We start from the raw sequence: 6,000 nt of genomic DNA on the forward strand, positions 1-6,000 counted from the left end.
CTAGGTAGGTCCATAGAAAGTTCGCAGCATTCTAGTCAAGGTACTTCCTATTCTGAACACAGTTTTGAGCTCTTGAAGGAAAAGCAGGAGCTCTGAGGCTGGTGGGTACAGACAAAGCTGATGGGTAGCTGTTGCCTTGGTACGTGAGGGCCCAGCTGTAGTACTTTCTACTTCAGTTCAAACTCATCAAAACTTGTCTGAGCTTGAAACTCTTCAAATGACTGATTGCAATAGGGGCAAAATGGCTTGTCCTCTGGTTTTCAGCTCAATCAAATGCTGAAAAGGGAAAGAAACAAGACACCTGAAACCCAGCCCTACCTCAAACCCCAGGAAGTACAGGATGAATGCAAGAAGGTCTATGGGATCCCCCCATGAGAATGAAATGGGGAAAAGAGAGATCTGGTGACAGTGGTGACTGCAGGGGGGGACCTGGTGGGTGTGAAGCACACCAGTGTGTTGGTGTCCTTCCAACACAACTCTCCTTCTCATGGATATGAGCTGGCTCATGTGGAGCTCTTCAGGAGTCTCTGGACTTATAAAACAAGCGGTCCATAACCCAGACAAGCCATCAGCAGCTGGTTGAGAGGCAATTATAGCTGATCCTGCTTTATGGCAAGAGGGCTGTATAACTCCCTGTGAGTTTCCTGGCAATGTTTCTATAACTTTTGCACCATTGTGTATTCTGGCTGGAACTCACAAATGCCAGAGGTTGTTACAACAATCTCAAATAGTGCCCTATTACCTACTTATCAAATTAACCTGTTTTTGATGCTGCATAGAAACTTTTATTCCAAGAAATCACACCAAATTTCCAGTATTTTTCCTAGCTCTTTCTAGACTTTAATTCTGATAAATATAACTGGCCATAAAAGCCACCTATCCCTACTGACTCAATTCCCTTCATGTTTATAATCACATTCTCAGTTTCTGTGGATGATGATGTGGATGTGGGTTAGCAAAAATGTTTAGGACAACATGAAAAGCTCTTCTGATTATAGCAACTTCATGTATGCCAAATTAAGAAGTTTGTCTTCTGGTATCTACCAAGCGTGTTGAGGGAATCAGATTTTGCTAGTTCATCCATTAATCCTAGGAAGATTATGTTGCTTATGATAGCAAAACAGAGATATTTTCCCTGAGTAAATGTGTATTTCTATAAATTGTTTGAGCTTCTTTATTTCTCTTGATGGATAGTTAGCAGACAGTCTATCTGCTCAGCTTTTTAATATCTTGGATATAACCATGTACAGCTTAGATACCATTTGCAAAGTCCATGTGTCTACAGTTACTGGGGTATACTTACAGTAAGAGAACCAGGTAGTATAGGTCAGCATTCATAACATAGCATAAGTCTATGTTTGTTTTTGTAACATTTTAGGGCAAACACCCACAGATAAGTGTTTTTTTAAAAGGATATTTAGGCCTTATTTAGGCTCTCATAACTGGGATTTTTTTCTGTTAATATTTTCTTATTCCTGTCATGATAGGAATTGGCCTTCCATGGCTGATTTCAGTAAATTAGCAATATCTATTTGCTAATCCCTGGAGTTTTTTTTCCTGTACATTATTAGAAATACGGTGATTCATATTGTAAACTGCTAAGTACCCTGAGAGATGTTGCAAATCTGGATTTTGTTGTAGGCTTCAGCAAATGTTAATACACCCATCTGACATTAGGAGATACTCATCATCATGCAAGTTCATACACCTTTTCTTTCAGTCTGCAGGAAGACAAGTTCAGTAGATTTCCTGGTCAGGCTTGGCTGCAAGAAGCAAATGAAAGTAGCTGAGTACCCAGTGCTTTGAACAGCACGTACCTGTTCAAGTGTGACCCTGGAGTCTTAACTTCAGACACTTGGATGGGAGTTAAGGAAACAAGCAGGAAGGTAAGATGACTTGCTGGAAACAGAGTCAGTGATGCAGTCAGGAAGAGAACACAGCATCTCCTGCTTCTCAAAACATTCCTGCCTCACAAATTACCATCTCACATGAAAAATGATGGTGAGAAGAAACAAGCCCTGAGGAGAAGAAAAGTCTCAGCAATAAGAAAGATGAGAAGGAGGATGGTTTGATTAGTTCAGACTCATAGAGAACAGGCAGACAAGAAAATTTTTCTCGAACCAGGGGGATAGATGGGTTGGATGTAGTCATGGGTAATAGCATCCTATCATTGGTAGGAACTTGCAATAAATTAGGAGTTTCTTAGACATCTCAAATTCTGTCACTTCCTAATGATAAAAAAATAAAACCACAAGACATTATCTTGTGTATAACAGTATATAGTATAATTCTCCCAGTCCTTCCCTCTTAATATATATGGGATTAATGTCAACAGTCATGTCAATGCCATCCCTTTTAAATCAGAAGGGTTCTTCTCTCAATGTCCAGGTCATCATTGCTTTTGAGCTGAAGCAGACTCCCATTAAGGAGAGATCCCCCATAAGGAAATGCCTTATTTTTGGGATTATGTTAAAGTAACCATTCCCATCTCCTTTCCTAGTTAGTTGGTCTAGCCCCCAGAGCTGATTACAGCCTTTGATAACCTGCCCCCACAGTAACTAAGTTCTAGAGCATACAGGTAGATTTCAGTGTGCATTAATTCATGATAGTGAGTTTAGTTATGAAGACTTTGTAAGATTTAATATAATTAATATATTTTCCTGAGTGTCTGTCTGTTTTTTTTTCCTCTCTCTTCTCTTTTTTATTATTAAAAAAATCTTTTTTTTTCTTCAGAAAGAAAGATACAAAGAGTTTAGGTTAGAAGTTTGAAAAAAACAGGTAATCAACTCTCACAAGATCGTAATTGAATTCTACCAGAAACACGGCTACAGGGCTCCTGTTACTTTATGGCAGTGAAGCTGTTTGAGTTTTCATGCTTAGTAGTAAGGAGAAAGATTTGCTGTAATGCTGTGTCTGCTTAAATCTTAACAGCCATGCAGAGTAGGAGTAAAAAGGTATTCTTTACTGCCCTGCTGATTTGGTTCTATGGGTGGTTTTTCATTACTAGATTTGCAAGCAGCAAGCAGATCACACTTGTGACTATTGTACAGGCTGTATACAGCTTTGTCACCCTCTGTCTCAGCTACAGTCCACCTTGGGGAAGTGTAGCACTGTTACTGTACTGATGTGCATTTTGGAAATATTTTCTCAGCCTTCAGCTGGATCTTGTGCTCAGACTGAGACTAGAGTGGTGTTCCAGTCCTATTGACATATTAGTCTTTGTAGTAGATTTTATGAGGATAAAACCATGGATACTGTCTCAAGAACTTGAGCAGGCAATCAGGAAGAGGACAACAATCTGCAGTTCCCTTACATGAAATAGACTCAGAGCAGCTGGCAGTGGGATGTAAAATGTCCATGTCCTCTCTACACTATTCTGTGTATATATCCAGCATCAAGGCAGGGCAAAAGCATCTTGAATCACCTTTCTTTCCTTGGTCATCCAATATTACTTTCAGAAGATCAAGGTGCCAACACATTATTTATTAATAACTTTTTCTTATCTCTCAAATTACAGAGAGACTTTGGTGGGGATTTTGTTTCTTTGCTTAGTTTTTGTCTTGGTTTTTTTGATTGTTTGTTTGTTTTCATTTATACAAGAAAGCGTGGTCCTTGATTCAGCTTAAGTGATGCAATTAGGTTTAGATCATGCTTTATAGAGAACCTTTTGGAATTAATACAAACAAACTATTCTAATTCTTAAACTTCTGTGGGTATTCATTCTCAATATAACAATTCTGAGACACAACTTTAAAAATATGAAAAGATAAAGTATTTTAAATTCTTGAGTTGAAGCTTAAAAAGCTGTAATTATGCAGTATGAAGTATTTCAAGTCCACCTGGGTATTTATATTACTAATTATTCCATAATACCTTTGATATTTTACATTTGTTGTAAGAAAAGGATTTAAAAAAAAATTTACAAAATAGGCAAAGAAAAGTGAAAATTATCACAAGGAATACTCCTTGGACATTCATTATTCTCTGTGTATCAATTAACTTTTCCAGATCACCCTGAATAATTCAGACAGACATCTTATTCTATATTCAATTCTTTGTCTTTTTGCTACTAAAATGCAATTTTTAGTAAGTGAGATTTAAAGCCTGAGAGAGACAAAAAGAGTTTGGTTTAACTATAACTGATGAACACATTTTTAGTAGAAAAATCTTAATTTATCTCACTCCTGAAACCCATTGAGACTAACGTTCTAACAAGAACTGTATGCATGTAACTAAAGAACAGAACACCTAGGGAAGCTGGTAAAAATGCTCTAATTAACTTCATGAAGTTCTGCCGAATAATTACTTATGTGAAATACATGTAACTTTATTAAACTACGATTCTGATTTCTCCTTTCTTTTTTTGTTTTTGGTAGGCAGAGAAGGAATGTACAAATCTGGAATGTTTACTTTCATTCTAAATCTAACTACTCTCAGAATTTTTGTACATATGTATTAATAATTTAGCTGGACTGTAACCATGACAATATTGATAGCATATGTAGAATAAATAGGAAACAAGACTACTTATCCAGGAAATGTCAACACATAGAACATTATCAGAACATTTGAAATTCTCAGATGTGAACAAGCCATTAGTTATTTATAATGTTTCTTATACTATAAGGTATTACAGGTTAATTTTTTAAAGTTGTTTTTCCCTGTTATACATTTGTCTATCAATAGTCTCAACCATTTCATAGTCGTGACATGTAAAAGGTTAAACTTGACAGTTGTCCTTTAGATTATATTGCTTTAAATGCCAAAGTGTGTCTTTCTATTTAAACCTTCTGCTGGGGAAAATATTAATTGAGGAATACTGTTCACTATTCAATGTGGAAATATTAGATTACATTGCAACCACATTATCTGAAATTACTGTTTGGAGTTCAAATCAGAGCAATCAGGTGCTCTGTCTTTTGCAAAGCTTCCCATTCATTCCAAAATACTATTTTATTTCTGCCTGTTTTCTCAGTTACTTTCCTGTTTCATTCTTCACAGCTTTCATTCATTGGAATCAATACCAAGCTGCACTAGGGCTATGAAATGAGCCTTTTCAACAATTTGGGGACACTGCAGACAATGCCTGTCACCTATTGTGACATGTATTTCAGATGAGTGAGATGAAAGCTCAAGTTCTACCATGTGCTGGCAGTTTCTGTCAGGTGGGACAGGTTATTGATGACCTTTACTGCTGGATAATACCTAAAGGAAATCAGAAACTGTCAATATGTTTGGTGAAGAGGGGCAGAGAAATGGTTCATTGGTAGTCCTAGGACTCCATTTAGGTGTATTTTTCTGCTTATTTCACAGCTACAATGTGTGCAGAACACTTCCTTTCTCTTTATTACTATTGTTAGAACAGCAATAAAATCATCAGTATCTTTAAAAATAACATTGAAGTGGCCAATGTTAATGTTAGTCAAAGGGCTGTTTCTATGTCTTCATATATTTGTAGGTCTTCCTTTAGGATATATAAGGGTTAAAACTGTACCATTAAAATATTCCAAATACAAAAACTTTAATATCAGCAATTACAAATAAATATAATCTCAAGCTAATATAAGAAAAAGGTAATTTCTATAGGCCACTAACTAATGCTGAACTTCTAGAATGGTGATTTTCTGTCAGAATTGCATGTTAGTTTAACCTCTGTGTTGCTTTAAATGCAATTAGAGCCAGGGCTGGTGAAGGAAGGGAGTGGCGGTGGTGGAAGAGGGGGGCTGGACATTTGCATCATTTGAGCAAGATGTGACAGGGAAGCTGGTACCTGGCAATTTTTTCCTGTTTGGGTAGTACAGCTACCTTCACACTTTGGGGCACCACTGGTCCCTAATCTCATCTGTCAGGTACTGGGACCTTTGGAGACAACACCTAAATCTATCTTTAGCTGGAATTCCGCTAAGGAATTCCTAAGGCCTAAGGAAAGCCTTACTAAATGCAAACAAAATTTCTCTGAGGTACAGGTACATATGCATGGGTAAAGCAATGAAATTTGGA

Source organism: Melospiza melodia, chromosome 3 (genome assembly GCF_035770615.1).
Source record: "Melospiza melodia melodia isolate bMelMel2 chromosome 3, bMelMel2.pri, whole genome shotgun sequence".
Classification (NCBI taxonomy): Eukaryota; Metazoa; Chordata; class Aves; order Passeriformes; family Passerellidae; genus Melospiza; species Melospiza melodia.